Source organism: Ruditapes philippinarum, unplaced genomic scaffold, assembly GCF_026571515.1.
Source record: "Ruditapes philippinarum isolate M1 unplaced genomic scaffold, ASM2657151v2 ctg10369_1_1_1_1, whole genome shotgun sequence".
NCBI classification, from domain to species: domain Eukaryota; kingdom Metazoa; phylum Mollusca; class Bivalvia; order Venerida; family Veneridae; genus Ruditapes; species Ruditapes philippinarum.
This window is the reverse complement of record NW_026855360.1, coordinates 1-18,630: the sequence shown is the minus strand read 5'-3', so window position 1 is coordinate 18,630 and position 18,630 is coordinate 1. Positions and strand designations below refer to the sequence as shown.

The following is an 18,630-nucleotide window of genomic DNA, read 5'->3' as shown; positions in this document are numbered from 1 at the left end:
AGTGTCAACATACTTGATAACAAAAAAAGCACATGTCAATGTTTGTGGTTAAATTAATGAATATAAAAATAAAATTCATCAATTGAATTACATTTCTTAGGAATTGGTTACTTCAAGGAACAATGGATTTATGTTATGAATCAGAAAGTAATAAATAGTGCTGGAAATTGAAAATAAAAAAGACAGTTTAATAAAAAATAAAGCATTTTGGATATAATTTTTTTATGTAAAGCATTTGTGATAGTCATTTATTAGCTCGACTATTCGAAGAATATGAGAGCTATTGTAGTCGCCCCGGCGTCGGCGTCACCGTCCGCGTCAGCGTCTGCGTTGGTTAAAGTTTTTTGTAAAGTCAAATATCTCAATTATTACTTGAGATATTCAATTGAAACTTACAATACTTATTTATAGTAACAAGGTACATCAGATTGACAAGTTGGATAACTCAACTCTGCCTACAATATTGACAGAATTATGCCCCTTTTTAACTTAGAAATTTTGGTTAAAGTTTTTTGTAAAGTCAAATATCTCAATTATTACTTGAGATATTCAATTGAAACTTACAATACTTATTTATAGTAACATGGTACATCAGATTGACAAGTTGGATAACTCTGCCTACAATATTGACGGAACTATGCCCCTTTTTAACTTAGAAATTTTAGTTAAAGTTTTTTTGTAAAGTCAAATATCTCAATTATTGCTTGAGATATTCAATTGAAACTTACAATACTTATTTATAGTAACAAGGTACATCAGATTGACAAGTTGGATAACTCTGTCTACAATATTGACAGAATTATGCCCCTTTGGAACTTAGAAATTTTGGTTAAAGTTTTTTTGTAAAGTCAAATATCTCAATTATTGCTTGAGATATTCAATTGAAATTTAAAATACTTTTTTATAGTAATAATGTACATCAGTTTGCAAAATTGTAAAATTTGTACCTTTTCTGTCAAATTTATGTATTCATAGGTAATTAGTATTATTATACTCAATAAAACACCCTTGTGACATTACCTTCCGAATAGTCAAGCCAATACTGTATAATTAGACTCTCTCTAAGGCCTATAACATGAATTTATAAAAAAAAATTAGCCCTTTTGTGAACTTAAAAAATTTAACATTATCAAGGCTCTTTTACTATCAAGCACTTAGAATAGTCGAGCGTGCTGTCCTACCGACAGCTCTTGTTTATATGTTGTGGTAAAACTGCAATTGTTAGACTATAAGTATTTATCTATAAATAGAAACAACGCAGACAGTGGAAGTAAGCAAAAGTAAGCCACCACTACCACCAAATTCATTATGGGTAAGAACGCCGTCACCATCATTAAGACCAGCATCACCTCCAACCCAAGCAAGGTCACTGACAGCATCACCTTCACCATCAGATAGTGGAGTTGTAGTGACATCTATAAGGTAGAGGAAGAGGAGTGGCGAACCACTCATATACTGAACAGGCCAGTATGGCGTACGGAGGCTCCAGAGGAGAGCAATAGGCAGATGATTGTTATTGCTTGTGAAAGAAACTCTATCCTGAAAGCAATGGGGAAAAAGTCTTTCAAAACAGTGTACAAGAAAGTTTTGTGTACAAGATGTTTACCTAGAACTATAAAGACTTTGTTGCACAAGTTATATAATACATGCTGCAACATAGCAGATTTTATGCCCCCAAAGGGCGGCATATTAAAATCGCACCGTCTGTCCGTCCCCACTTCATTTGTGTCAGGACTGTAACTTTGTCATACATTGAGGGATTTTAAAATAACTTGGCACAAATGTTTACCACCAGAAGACGATGTGTCGCGTTCAGTAATCACATCCCCACCTCGAGGTCAAGGTCACACTAACATTTTGAAGTTTCACTTTATCACAATTAGAGTTTATAGGTACACACATGTGTGTCCAGACTATAACTTTGTCATGCATGGAGGGATTTTAGAATAACTTGGCATAAATGTCTACCACATCAAGACAATGTGTCACATCCAATAATCATGTCCCTACCTCAAAGGTCAAGGTCATTCAACCATTTTGTTTTGTTTCATTTTATCACAATTAGGGTTTATAGGTACACACAATCGTGTCTGAACTGTAACTTTGTCATGCATCGAAGGATTTTAATATAACTAGGCATAAATGTCTACCACATAGGGACGACCTCTTTAAACCCATGTCCCTACCTTCAAGGTCAAGGTCACACTTATAGTTTGAGGTTACTTATTCTTTCGAGAAGAGTGTGAAGTAACTCATGTCTGTACAGTAATTTTGTCTTGCATGGAAGCATTTTAAAATAAAATGGCACAAATGTCAATGTGTCACGGCTAAGGCTCATGTCTGTCTGTTTGTCTCTGTGTCCCCACTTACACAACAATCATGTCCAGACTGTAACTTTGTCATGCAGTGAGGGATTTTGAAATAACCTTGCACAAATGTCTATCTCATTCTGTCTTGTCCAGGAAACAAGGTCAAGGTCACACTTATATTTTGAAGGTTCACGCTATCACAATTAGAGATTACAGGTACAATAAAACAAAGATCAATATTAAGCAATTAGTTACTTTCATTCTCTATTCTTTTCATAATACCTGCATGCTTAAGAAACCTTATCCGGGGTATTCGTTACTTGGATGACAGCTCTTGTTACAATTTATAAAACATTTTGCTTGTCAAAATTATTGTGAATCCCAATTGTTTTCGGAAATATTTTTTTCTCTGTGAAAAGCAATGGTGTTTCCAGCCCATATTAACATCAATTGATAAAATTGATGTCAAAAGAAAATAGCACATTATTCTCTTTATAAAGGGCCATTTAATCTGCCAAGAATGTTTTTATCAATAGAATAAAGTAATTTTGCTGTATTATGCATTTATTATGAAAAATACTAGACTGTTGTTTGTTTAAGAAATTTTCATATGTGCAAATGACTCTCCATTACATTTCATGTTTCAATAATGTACATTGTAACTTTACACACAAGTGACTTGTAATTAACCCTAAAAAAGGAAACTTCATACACAGTTAATACTTTCAATGTTAGGAGAGTATTTTAAAAAATTTAAAAAAAAAAATTGTTACAGCAAGCAACTTATTTGCATCCAGATAGTTTAGTGGTAGAACAGCTGTTACTTTGTAACAGAAGGCCTGGGTTCAAATCCCAGTTTGGATTTCATTGTTTTGTTGTTAACAATTGTCTAATTCATTTTGGAAATATCAAATTAATCATTATAATATACTTCACTGTTCAATTCCGCACTTCCTGTTTTGTCAAGTATGACAATTTTAAACTTCTAGATTGTTGTTGTATTAGTTTCTCACTATGTTATTTTATAAAGTTTAAGGTTTATTTGTTTACCATGTGCAGCTGTAACTACTATTCTGAAAGATAAAAGAACTGACTCACCATTCAATTTGAAATAAGATATTTCTCATTTAGACACTGTGCTGTATATTTACATGTACATTGGACCTGCAATAATGTACTAAAAATGACTTGGAATATTGTGATAAATACATAAAGTAATTGCTGTTTTTGTTACTGTGAATATAGAGAATACATGGTTGATGTTGGTGTGAAGAATGTTTAAAGCTAGATACACAGTCAGTAGCTGCAGCTTTTCATTTTCATTATCGGAAATTATCTGGTTATGCTTTTCAAGACAGTTCAAGATGGATGTTATAAATTGTATATTAAATTTGAACTGAGTGAAAATATATTCCATATCTCACTCAAACGGGAAAAATTTTTTTAGTACTTGCAATGACTAACCAGTTTAAGAATATTATATCGAAATTATTTAAGATATATAAAATGAAGTTTTACTTTATTTAAGTCTCATTACAATGATAAAAATGATAAAATTTTGTAAAACTGGTAGTTATGTGCAATATTGACAAATTCTATGTCCAATTATGTTCAGTCCATGGCTAGCAATTTTCCCCAATATAAAATGATTTAAATGTTTTACAGTTAATATATGTAGCTGTAGCAAATGTGCAGAATTTAAACACTATGTTGCTTTAGAACATCAGCTTCTGAATACGGGTGTATACATGTACTTATGAGGTCTTCATGAGATACCTTCGTCAATTTGTTACTGAAGGGTTTGTAGTCATCTATTTCAATTTATTTTTTAAGAGAAATGTCATAGCCAATGCTTGATAAGTTTTGCTGGTACCATACCGTTTGACCACTAAACAATTTTAGTAACGGGTCTGAAAATTATGAATGTCTTCAATGCTTGGGATTCGCTATAATTTTGCTCATATTTTTTAACCCATTACAGTAGCAAATTCATATAATATGTCCTATATAATTATAACACTCTGATATCATTTTATCAAGCACTGTGTTGGCTGCAGGTTGCAAGTAAAAATGTTGAATTCAGCAGTACTTTCCAGTAAAATAATTACACTAATTTGTAAGTACATCTTACTAGATACAAACAAATATTTAAAACAAAAATAATTGATTTCAATCATCAACAAAGAAATCTTAATAAGTTGTACTGTAAGCTGTGCTTCTGTTACTACATACTAAGTATTAATTTTGCTTTCATTTCTATGCCTTGACCATGAATTGCAGAAGAATTATTTAAACTGACCACATTTCTGATCCGCATAATTATGTGAAAAGAAATAAATGGAATTTCATAAAATCTGTTCAGATCAATGTTATTGATGTTGTTTGTCTATTCAAGAATTAGATGTGCATGGTATGGATCTTTATAAAAACATATTTCTTTTTCAGCATTTCAAGGATGGCCAACCCACAGAACTACATCCTGACCCTGATCCAGCTCGACCCTTTGACAAGCCGACACATGGACGTCCATCCCCAAGACGAGGCATTTAAACTTTGATGAAGAGCAATCTAGCATATCAGTGCCAGAAGCAGAGATTATGTAATTTACAATGTTACTGTATTTTATGATGACTGTTGCAACTGTTTCAGTGTAGACATTTTTTCCTGGCTTTAAAATGGCTAATTACAGATTTTGCTAAGAATGCCTAGCTAAGTTTACGTTTATTTAAAGAAAATAAATGCTGAATGTTTCAGACTTTAGCTCAAAGTTAAACAATAAAAATTATTTTTTAAAACCTACAAAAATTTATATCCTGTGACTATTTGGTTTTTGTTTTGTTAATCTATTCTGTTTATTTCATTTTCTTAAAAGTTATTTATGTATGTATCACATATAATAGAATAGAATAGGCTGTACCATTATCCAGTATAGTACAGCAAATTAACTTTCGTCAATACTGTAAAAATGTTCATATAAATTTAACAGTCAAGATTTGTATGAAAGTCTATTTAAGTCATAGTAACTGCTATGTATATGTAAGTGTTCATTTGTGCTATTCTTCAGAAATTAGAATCTTTGACGGAAGTGATAACACATAATTTTTAAGAAATACAGCAATTTTATTGGATGACAAGTAAAGTTGGACACTAATGATGTAGTAACTACTATTAATGTGTAGGGGAAGTGTTTTAGTAGTTATTGTTCAAATGGTTTATGTTATAATTCCTTTGATTGTTTTATTCCATGTAAAAAGTTTTCTGATTTCTAAGCAGTTTCCTTCAGAGTGGATGTATAGGGATCTGATGTTGTACAAAGAAATTCAGGTATTTTTGAATAAGTTTACTACATGTACACACAACAGGAGTACATTTTGCAGACCAGTAAAGTAGTATGTTAATTTTTGCTATTGAGGCAATATTTGATTCATCCTATATTATTAACTTGATATTATTTACTAATATGCACTTTTTAGCTGGTGAATACGATGTGATATGTACTGAAAAAATTAATATTGACTGAGGCAATAGCAAAGGTCAATATTAATTTTGCAGTACATATCACATCATATTTACCAGCTAAAAAGTACATTATCTGTTTTATTATATAATTCATGAATAATTTTATAAGGCTTATCAAAACTGCCATTCAATATGAAGGAGATCAACATTTCTTCAGCTCGTTACTTTTTTTTTTTTTTCATTACTAGAGCCTATATTTAAGAGCGCATAGGAACACTTAATTTCAATTTTTTTTATGCCCCCACTTTAGTGGCAGGCATTTAGATCTACCCTTGTCCGCCCTTCCTTCCCTCCGTTCTCTTTTGTGTCGCAGGTAACTCAAAAAGTATTTGACCTAGAGTCATGAAACTTTACACTTATGTTGATCAGGATGTGTAGTTGTGCACCTGGGTATTTTCGTCTGGATATTTTTAGTATTTTTAGAGTTATTTCCCTTGACTTAGTAAAATTTTGCAATTTTCAACTTGTGTCGCATGTTACTCTAAAGGTATTTGACCTAGAGTCATGAAACTTTACAGGAATGTTGATCAGCATTAGTATTTGTGCACCTGGGTATTTTCGTCTGGATATTTATAGTATTTTTAGAGTTATTGCCCTTGACTTAGAAAATTTTTGCCATTTTCAACTTGTGTCGCATGAAACTCAAAAAGGATTTGACATAGAGTCATTAAACCTTACGGGAAGGTCGCTCAGCATATTTAGTTTTGCACCTGGGGTTTCGCTTGTGGATTTATCCAGTATTTGTAGAGTTATTTTCATTGACTTAGTAAAAACCGTTTCATTATGTTGTTATTTGTTCCTTGAGTTCAACCAACTTAGGAATAATGATCAATATCACTAAATTACAGGAATAATGATTCACATCACTGTGAAGTTACGCACCTGGGACTTTGCATGTAGATTTATTTCAGTTTTGTTAGAGTTATTGCCCTTGACTTACAGTAGTATAAATTTGCATTTTTTAACTTGTTCTTGCATAGCTCAAAAAGTATTTCACTTGTAGGCCTGAAAGTTTACAAGAATGTTGGTCAGCATGTGTACTTATGCACCTTAGCGTTTGCTTGTGGATTTATTCAGTATTTGTACAGTTCTTGCCCTTTACTTAGTAAAAGATTTTTAGTTTTCAAAAAATATTTGACCTAGAGTCATAAGATTGACAGAACAGTGGCGCGGTGGGGGCACCCATGTCCTATGGACACATTTCTAGTTTACTGTAAAGACAGTAACTAAAACAAACTAATATGACTTTTATGTGCGAGTCACCTAACTTTTTTTTTTTCAGAATAATAATAATAAACTTGGTGTGACATCACGTCATTGTTTTGCGTCTTAAGGGGATTTCCAGAAAATCTATTTTTAGGGAAAAAATGGTGAATATACTCTGATATTGACCTGTTAATTTTTACAAAAAGTTGCATCTTAGCCAATCAAGGAAAGGCATTTCAAAGCTATTTATAGATTATATAATAATGCCTTTTATTGGTGATTCAAGTCAATAATAGAAAAAATAACACACATTAATTTAATGTGTATTAAAAAATACACAAAATATATTTTCATTTTGTTATTTTATAATAATAACATCAATAACATTCTTTAAAGATATTATGCAAGAAGTACTTGCAGTCACTTTTTATACAATAATTACATCATAACATCTTGTCATTAAAAAATAATGTATTATATTATTCCAGATCAGTAGATATCCTGCATGGAAGCCTCTTCAAACACTAATATTCCAGCTACCAGTAGTAATAAGTGTGAAGAACAACAAACATCAGGTGACCGGCCCTGCCAGATGGAAGCAGACAGAATGGGAGATACTTTTATTGGTAATTGTTGTTTTTTTTTCATCTATATATGTAATGTGGCAACCAGCACAGTACTGATTTACCAAAGTGTTGTGCGTGACAAATTTGCTACATTATTTTTACTCTTTTCTCATAAATGGTTATAAGTGTTGACAGTAAATGTGAACAAGTTTCTGAAACAATTCATTCATAATTTTCTGATCTGGAACAATATTATAAGTTATGCTTTTTGACCTCTCTACTAACCATTCTTTAGAATTAGGTTGTGATATAGTTGATAGTTCTTGAGTATATGCATTAACCTGTGATATGCATAATTGTGACCATTGATGCTTTCAATATCTGTGATGTACTTTGTGAAAGATTGTCTGTGTATGGAAACTTAAGATTGCCACATCCTTTATCTTGTCTGGGCATGTGCTGTGGAGTAATCAGAGGTGCCTGAAACAAAATAAATACCATTCTTAAAATCTATATTTACTTGATAAACTTGAACACATGTTAAAATTGTAAAAATCATTTCATCACATGACATGGCTCATTTTCCATGAAATATAACCATTTATTACATAAACAGCGGCACACGAGTGTAGTAAATCCATATAAAGAAAAAACGATTTTACACTAGTGTAATAACACTTTGACAAGATGTCATTTGCGCTATATATAAACATAGCGTTAAAGCGTGCTAATGTTAGTGTTACACTATAGGTGCGTCAATGATAAATGACTTTTTTTAACAGTTTACAGGTCTTATTCTATATAATTATGTAATAAATAGAATATTATAGTGGTGTAGATTCAATACTAAATTTATTGAACTCGTTTATTCAACTTGTACAATAAGTTTAGTATTAAACCTACACTCATTCAATATCTTCTATTTATCACATAAACCGCAGCACAGGTGCATAACATAGCCATTTAATAAATATGATATTACAATCTAGTGCATTACTCTTGGATGTTGGGTTATATATATAAAGTGTTGAAAAACACTAATGTTAGTGCTCGCCATTTTTTTTAAGCCAATCACCGACGAGGATTTTTCAAATTTTCAGGTTTCAAATCTTAATAGAACAGATTTTATATAAACTGGACGTTTTATATTATAAAACGCAAGTGGGCGGAGCTAAGTTTCGAAGAGCGCTAAAGTGCAATATACGCATGTGCAGAGATCTTGAAGTTTACTCCTACTAATCAATATTTATGCATCATGTTTTTTCCGTACACGCACATGTATATCGTCACTACGGCATAGAAGTAAAAAAAAGAGGTTCATTGAAATGAAAACAGGCAAAATAACAGTAAAAATGTTTTATTACTTACGGAACCAGTATCATTTTATAATTTCCAAATAAAAAGTTCACTTTATTCCAACAAAGTATGTATGTAATATTTCTTACTTTTATGTAAATATTACAGCCTGTGCCGCTGCAAAACCGAAAGAAGGGTGTTTTTATGAATTTTACATTTATTTTTGACAATATACTGCCATTTGTCCGAAGATGATATGTATATGAACATATTAAATATGTATGATGCATATATAATCAAGCCAAAGGTTCATTTCAGCCCGAAAAATATGTCGAGGTGACGGGCGAGGCAAGACATGTCGATTTTTGTAGCTTATTGTGAAGTTGCAGTACATGAAAATCGGGCACATAACAAATCAGCACATAAATAAAACATTCTAGTGTTCCGAGGTTTACATCTTTTCTACGTGTCATACCTCATTTCCTTATTACAATGAAACTTTACTGCATTGTTATCCATCGCTGGTTTGTTTTTAGCAGAGAATGACCTGTGCATGTTCAAAGAGGGTACTGTTTGAGAATATTTCGCAAAGAGGGTACCGATATGGATATGCACCGTGATATTGTCTGTTTTACCTAGACAGAATGCGGGAATTAGCTATGCAAAACACGTGACCCGAAAATGTGTACCACTACCGTCTTCCAAATAAGGTTATACCCATTTAGGCTATCGTGTGACGTCACGCAGTGTGTTGGGTGGAAAAAAATGGGCGGAGCACTAAGCCGGTTAGAGTGCATATTGGATGTTCTTCGTAAATAAGAAAGCTACAGTCGCTTCACAAGCTCCGCTCCTTTTTAGCTCGACTATACGAAGTATATGGAGAGCTGTCCTACTCGCCCCGGCGTCGGCGTCCAGATTTCAGATTAAAGTTTTGGTGCAGTAAAATATTTTTCACTATAACTTTGTCATTTCTAAAGGTATCAACTTCAAACTTCAAATATATGTTCCTTATCATCAACCACACCTTATGTGACAAGGTTCATAACTCTAGCACCAATATTTTCAGATTTATCTCCCCTTGAACTTAGAATTTTCCTTAAAAAAATACTATTTTTTACTGTTACTTCTTTATTTCAAATATATGTACCTTATCATCATCCCCATCTTATGTGACAAGGTTCATAACTCTAGCACCAATATTTTCAGATTTATCTCCCCTTGAACTTAGAATTTTCCTTAAAAAATACTATTTTTTACTGTTACTTCTTTAATTCTTAAGGGATCAACCTCATACTTCAAATATATGTACCTTATCATCATCCCCATCTTATGCGACAAGGTTCATAACTTTAGCACCAATATTGCAAGATTTATCTCCCCTTGAACTTAGAATTTTCTTTAAAAAATATTATTTTTTACTGTAACTTATTTATTTCTAAAGGGATCAATTTCATACTTTAAATAAATGTACCTTATCATCATCCACATCTTATGTGACAAGGTTCATAACTCTAGCACCAATATTGCAAGAATTATCTCCTCATCAACTTAGATTTTTTTACTAGAAAAATGTTATTTTTTACTATTACTTTTTTAGTTTTAAAGGTATCTACCTCAAACTTCAAATACTTATTCCTTATAATCAATTATATTTTATGTGACAATGTTCATAACTCTTGAAGTAATTTTTACAGATTTATTTCTCTTTGAACTTGGGATTTTCTTTAAGAAATATTATAACTTTGTTACTTTTTAAGGTACTACTTCAAACTTCAAATATATACTTCTTATCATTACATACATGTTGTGTGACAAGGTTCATAACTCTAGCGTGACTATTTCTAGAATTATTTCCCTTGATCTTGGAATTTATTTTAACAAATGTTTTTTTTTTACTATAACTTAATACATAATTAAACATAATTGATTTTTCTTTCATAGTTTTGTCCTCCTTACTGCATCCAGTATTTTATTACTCGAGCTTGGCTGTCTCCTGTGACAGCTGTTGTTAGCTTTCTTATTTACGAAGAACACCCAATATGCACTCTAACCTATACTTAGCATTACAGTTACATTCTAGGTGCAAAATTGAAAAATGACCCTTTTTAAACAGCCTGTAACATTATTATTTTATATATGTGATAAATAGAATATTGTATTTGTTTAGATTCAGTACTAATTTTATTTAACTCAGAGGCAGAAATAAATTATTATTTATTCAACTATGAACTTGTAAAGTAAATTTAATATTAAACATACACTTATTCTATTTTCCGTATTTTTTATATACTTGTAAATGAAATATTGATTGAAATAAAATGCATATTTTTCTTTTCTGTAATTTCGCTGCAGTGAATATATTTTCAATATTGTACTTGTGTCCTACCAGACTACTTTCTTCTAAATTCAGGCAATACACACAGTTAAAGGGAAAGTCTTTTAAATCAATGAGTACAATTGGAAGAGAAACGTATATAATAAGCAGAAAATACAAGTTTTTTCTACAAATAATTGTGATTAATTTTACCCCCAAAAACGAAGTTTGGGGGGGTATATAGGAGTCAACGGTGGTCGGTCGGTCGGTCCAGACGTCCGTTGCATTTTCCTTGTCCGGACCATAACTTGAAGACTAATGGTTGGAATTCAATATAACTACATACAATGGTCAAGCACATTGAGAGGAAGTGCAGTGCACAAGAACCATAACTCTATCTTGACTAATTACAGAGTTATTGCCCTTTGTTACTTTTCCTTGTCCGGGGCATAACTTGAAAACTACTGGTTGGAATTCAAAACAACTTCATACAATTGGCAAACACAATAAGGGGAAGTGCAGTGCACAAGAACCATAACTCTATCTAAAGTAATTACAGAGTTATTGCCCTTTGTTACTTTTCCATTGCTTTCTTATGTCCGGACCATAACTTGAAGACTAATGGTTGGAATTCAATATAACTACATACAATGGTCAAGCACATTGAGAGGAAGTGCAGTGCACAAGAACCATAACTCTATCTTGACTAATTACAGAGTTATTGCCCTTTGTTACTTTTCCTTGTCCGGGGCATAACTTGAACACTACTGGTTGGAGTTCAAAACAACTTCATACAATTGTCAAACACAATAAGGGGAAGTGCAGTGCACAAGAACCATAACTCTATCTAAAGTAATTACAGAGTTATTGCCCTTTGTTACTTTTCCATTGCTTTCTTTTGTCCGGACCATAACTTGAAGACTAATGGTTGGAATTCAATATAACTACATACAATGGTCGAGCACATTGAGAGGAAGTGCAGTGCACAAGAACCATAACTCTGTCTTGACTAATTTTACAGAGTTATTGCCCTTTGTTACCTTTCCTTTAACTTGAAAATTACTGGTTGGAATTCAAAACAACTTCATACAATTGTCAAACACAGTAAGGGGAAGTGCAGTGCATAAGAACCATAACTCTATCTAAAGTAATTACAGAGTTATTGCCCTTTGTTACTTTTCCATTGCTTTCTTTTGTCCGGACCATAACTTGAAGACTAATGGTTGGAATTCAATATAACTTCATACAATGGTCAAGCACATTGAGAGGAAGTGCAGTGCACAAGAACCATAACTCCATCTTGACAAATTACAGAGTTATTGCCCTTTGTTACTTTTCCTTGTCCAGAGCATAACTTGAAAACTACTGTTTGGAATTCAATACAACTTCATACAGTTGTCAAGGACATTAAAAGGAAGTGCAGTGCATAAGAGCCATAACTCCATTTTGACAAAATACAGAGTTACTGCCCTTTGATACTTTTCCTTGTCTGGAGCATAACTTAAAACGTACTGGTTGAAATTCAAAACAACTTCATACAATGGTCAAGCACAAAAAGAGGGAGGAAGTGCAGTGCACAAGAACTATAACTCCATCTTCAGTATTTATAGCGTTATTGCCCTTTTTTCCTTTTCTTTGTATTTCTGGACTTATTACAGAGTAATTCAATAAAACTTCTTCAATGGTCAACCACATTGAAAGGAAATGCAATATACAAGAACCACAACTATCTTTAATTGCCCACAACCATAACTCTATATTTCAATTCTTTTACAAGGTATTCTGTTACTAGTAACATCCTCATTTCCGAAGCAGTCTTGTGGGGGTATTAATCACATTTAGTGATAGTTCTAGTTTTCATTGAGTTGTATGACTAAGATAATTTTCATACCACAAAATTTGAATATCCTGTATTAAATTAAATAATGAGAAATTTTTATGAAATTAAAAGCATATTTTCATTTTCCTATATTTTCACTGTAAAAAATAAAAATATTTTTGTTTGTTTGATTGCCAGGGTTTCATGCCACACCGACACAGTATAGGTCAAATGTCAACGTTTCAGCTTTAATGGTGAAGGAAGACCTCATGCAGCCTGTGATGCAAGGTGCCCTTTCAAGTATTATTTCAGACACGAACGGGCACCTGAGTAGAACCACCAACGTTCCGTTAGGTATTAATATACATTTTTACTGTAGTGAATTATATTTTCACTGGTGTCTTACTTGAAATACTTTCTTTTAAGTCAGACAATGCATATATTAAATGTATATTATATTAAATGGGAAGCACTTTGAATTGTAAGGTCAAAAAAGAGAAAAGTATATAATAAATAGAAAAAAAACCAAGTTGTTAACTTAATAATATAAATAATAACAGGATTTATTTTCATTATATTACATTATTTAATCTATTGCTACAGGATATAAATCACTGGACCTGTTAGCAGTAGCTTCTGAAAATGTGACATAGTAGCAACAAGTTGTGAAGCTTATCTTACAGAATGAACAATTGATGAGAGAAACATCAACAAGATCTTCACAACAACTGGAATGTTCAGCAGATCTCATATTAAGCTTCCATGCATCAAAAGTGACCAAATACAAGGATAAATGTGTTTAATATACAGGATTTATTTAATAATTCCTTAGGACAGTATTCTAATCTTTCTTGTGCCTGACTACAAAACTTGTCCATTTTCAACCAAGAAAAAACTTAAAATGTTCAATGATTCTTTCTCTTGAAGATCAGTTACTTCTTATCCTAGTTAAACTGTGTCAAAATTTGGACTTTGTTCATTTAGGCAAACTATTTAAAATATCATCCCAGGACTGTAGCACATTGTTTTCTGACTGGATTCAGTACATGTATTTCAGATTTTCAACTGTGTCAATTTGGCCTCACACCATTATTGGACACATGTCAAGGAAATTGAGAAAGGAATCTCCTAATACTTCAGTTATTAGTCCCCTACCGGTTTACCGGAGGGGACTTTAGGTTTACCCTCCGTCCGTCTGTCCGTCCGTCAGTCCGTCCGTCCACAAAACTGGATCCCGCGATAACACAAAAAGTACTGAAAATATTTTAATGAAACTTGGTATATGGATAGATGGCAGTATGGAGATTATGCACGTCTTTTTCTTTTCTTCCTATGTTGAAAATTCTGGTTGCTATGGCAAAAATAGACTGAAAATATGGCAAATTTTACACATAACCTGGATCCCGCGATAACGCAAAAAGTACTGAAATTTTTTTTATGAAACTTGATATATGGATAGATGGCAGTATGGAGATTATGCACGTCTTTTTCTCTTTTTTCCTATGCTGAAAATTCTGGTTGCTATGGCAACAAATAGACTGAAAATATGGCAGATTTTACACATAACCTGGATCCAGTGATAACGCAAAAAGTATTGAAAATATTTTTATGAAACTTGACATATGGGTAGATGGCAGTATGGAAATTATGCACATCCTTTTCTTATCTTCCTGTGTTGAAAATTCTGGTTGCTATGGCAACAAATAGACTGAATTTCAAGATTTCTGATTCTAGTTTTTAATTTTTTTCACTATAACTTCTTTATTTCTTAAGGTATTTTCTTCAACTTTAAAAATAAGTTGCTAGTCATCAACCACATCATATGTGACAAAGTTTACAACTCTAGCACAAAATTTATCAGAATTACCTCCCTTGAACTTAAAATTTTCATGAAAAAAAAACATTGTTTTTTTTTAATAACTTCTTTTTTTCTGAACGTATCTACTTCAAACTTCATATAAATTTCTTATATCACTCAACATTTGTGAGTGTTCAATACTCTAGCAAGACTATTTCCAGAATTATGCCCCTTTTGAACTTAGACTTTTTTTTGAGAAATTGGTAATTTTTACTCCAACTTCTTCAATCATGATAGAATTTTCTTCAAACTCCCACATCATTATAATATGACAAGGTTTATAAATCTAGCATCCATATTTCCAGAATTATCTCCTCCTTAAACTTTTAATTTTTCCTATTTGTTCTTTTAACTTTCATTTACTTCAATTTCAAAATAAATATTCAATATTCATACCTTCATTACTAATTGTTCTTTGTTACACTCACATCATGTATGACATCGTTATCTCCTTTTTTTAAAAATTTTGCTTTTAAAATGTTATATTTTGATAACAGGGATGTTTAAAAAAATAACTTTAGACTGTCCTTCAGTCCGTCTGTCTGTCTGTTCCCTGTGATCACTTTTAAAGAACTTTTTCAACAAATTTACTTAAAATAGAAACATAAGTGAATGGCCAATGGCCCTTCAGAATGTTGCTTGGGCTCTTACCGGTAGGGGACTTATGGATTGCTTGCAATACTATGATAATTGCTTGTTATTTATGGAACTTCAACTCACCAAAGTCAATGCTACTCTGACTATAAATCTTGTAAAACATTAAAGTGTCTTGTTGGCATAGACCCTCGTGGATCTATTATATTTTCTTGTATGTTGTTAACCGGAACAGAAAACATGCCAAAGTGGTTTTATAATGTTATAGAAAGTCATTTAAAAACAGGGAAAGTATTGCCTGAAGATGGAGTTATTTCAAAAAAGAATTTCAGCTTACTGAAATCAAATCTGTATCATTCACAGACTCACAGTTTTCATGATATCATTCACAGATGTAATTGTTGCTGAACATTTTGTTAGGACTGTGCATTTATTGATTCTGTTATTTTGAAAAATGCCATAACAGTTAATAGTTGACTGTTTTATTCTTTATGGTATACTCCATGATCTAATATTAATTGCTTCACTAAAATAGTTCAAGGTTCACTGCAGTGAATTACTTTTGGCAGTCTGACCAAATTTCTGGCAGTTTAATGAAAACAACAAATCATAAAGTTAAAAAACAGAAAATGTATATAATAAACAGAAAATTCAAGTTTTTTTTTCTATTAATACAATTTTTATTTTCGGGCTTCTGCCACTCATGAAATACTTGTTTTCATACCACTGAATGAAAATATATCCTATATTAATTGAAAAACTTGAATATCCTCTATATATCTCACACAGACCAGAGAAAATATTGGCATTTTCACTAGGCACTGGAGAAAATATTCATTTCTCTCACTTCTTATTGTGATAAAAAGCATATTCACTGGAATCTGATAAATATCATCTAGATGTATTAATGTAGACCATTGCTAATAATACTGTATACTTCCTGATTCATTTACATGAAAATTGTGACTATGGGTTATTATAAGAGCTGTCATTGATTCCATGTAAATCAAATTAATGATGAATGACAAACCTCGATACACCAATATACCGTAAAATTCCTATTAAATGCCCCCGAAGGCTAAACATTTTCCAAAAGGGGGGCTTTTATTACAACACAGTTTTTCCTAAATCCAAAAATCGCTGTAAATACATTTAGTGTTAGCAAGTGTTAGTAATAACATTAAAAAGTGTTAAGGTTTTAAAGTTCATATTATACATAGTTGTGTTTACTATAAAATAAAATGGATTCTGAATGATTTGAATAAAATTATGGCTTTAATTATGAGTTCAGAACTGATGAGTAGATTGTTTTCCTTATCAGAAAGCCGGGGGCGGGGGAGCTTTATTAGGGGAGGGGGGTTTATTAGGAATTTTACGGTATTTATAATTACTTCTAATTAATTAGTCAAAATTATCAATTTTTCAAACATGTATTGATCATTGATCTGCAGAAAATACCATCAATAGCTTTATCTGCATCTATCACAGGTCTAGTAAAAGTGGCTTTTTCAGTTTTTGTGCTGTACTGTTGCTGTATTAGTAACATCTACTATTGACATTATAAAAATAATACATAGGTTTGTGAGTAACAGTATCAATATCACCCCTAGCAAAAATCACTGTTACCCTAGGCTAATTTTTTCCAGATTTTTACTGTTACCTATGTAAAACAAACTTTTTAGTCACATGGTACACATGAATTGACCTATGGGAAATCAATATTACAAGTAAATATGAAAAAAAAAACACTTGTTATGTTCATGATGAAAATTAAATGTAGCTGAACTGTTGTTGTTGTTATTAATTATTTTTCATGTGAAATTATATTCTAATTTGCAGTCACACTTCAAATACCATTAAATATTATGCTGTCAAAATGTTGTATTCAATAGTAAAATACAAATGTAATATGGTGATCTGAATGACCTGAGGATGAAGTTATTGAAATACACTAGTTTCAGCATAACCAGCACTTACATGGTATCCAAGAGCAGCACTGGTTGGAACATCTCTATACTGTGATGGTGAAAATACAGTGCTGGAACTGAGTTGCTCAACAAGATAAGAGATCTGTGACTATCTTTTCTATTGGTATTACTTGGCTTGGCCATGATCATGGTGGACACAGGCTCTGGTTTGATACGTTCACCCAAGGGCTTGTTACACTGCTGTGGCAGGCTTGACAACATGGCTGGAACTTGCTTATAATCCATTTTCTACTGCTCCAACAGTAACAGCATGGAAACACCATGTGAGCAAGGTCTGCTTTTAACCTGACAGTGTTATAATACAAGATAAGTTGAGACAATGAAGATAATCCAACATGTAACCTATCAAACAATACAAACAACTTTGGCCGATAATATTGTATTTTTAAGAACCCCAAATATGAGTCATATTTTTATATTACGTTATGCAATTATTTAATTATTTTGTATACATATTTTACTTCATGTAGTTTTACAGTAACTACTTCTGATAGACATTCTTAACATGTCAAACAAACAAATATTATTAAATAAACACATTTTGGTTAAGCCTTAGGAACCACTTCAGGTCTTTTTAACACTTTTCTTTGTTATACGCCCGTTTGAAAAACGGGACGTATTATGGGAACGCCCCTGGCGGGCGGGGGCGGTGGCGTCCAATTTTTGTCCGGAGCATATCTCCTACATGTATGGAGGGATTTTCATGAAACTTCATAGAAATGTTCACCACTATGAGGAGCAGTGTCACGCACATGAACCAGGTCTCTAGGTCAAAGGTCAAGGTCACACTTAGAGCTCATTGAAAAATGCTTGTCCGGAGCAAAATGTATAGAGGGATTTCAATATTACTTGGCACAAATGTTCACCATTGTGAGGCAGAGTGTCGCGCGCAAGATTCAGGTCCTTGCGGCCAAGGTCAAGGTCACACATAGAGGTCAAAGTTTCAGATAAAAATATGAAGATGTGTATATGGACCATTTAGTCATCATTTATTGAGGGATTGTAACACAAATGGTCATTATCAAGACTATGGCTGTGATACATATAATTTAGGTCAATATATACAAGGTCAAGGTCACTAAAGATGATGAAATATCCAGATTTTGCCCGGAGCATATCTCCTACATGCATGGAGGGATTTTAATGAAATTTCATAGAAAT

At 32.3% G+C, this 18,630-nt stretch overlaps 1 long non-coding RNA gene across 1 annotated transcript; it reads left to right on the top strand.

Moving 5' to 3' along the window:
- Positions 1 to 5,839: 5,839 nt before the first annotated feature.
- On the top strand, positions 5,840 to 13,357 carry LOC132743053 (uncharacterized). The gene is made up of 3 exons (XR_009627521.1): positions 5,840 to 7,198; positions 7,523 to 7,660; positions 13,228 to 13,357. It is a non-coding gene; the product is annotated as an uncharacterized LOC132743053 (long non-coding RNA).
- Positions 13,358 to 18,630: the final 5,273 nt, after the last annotated feature.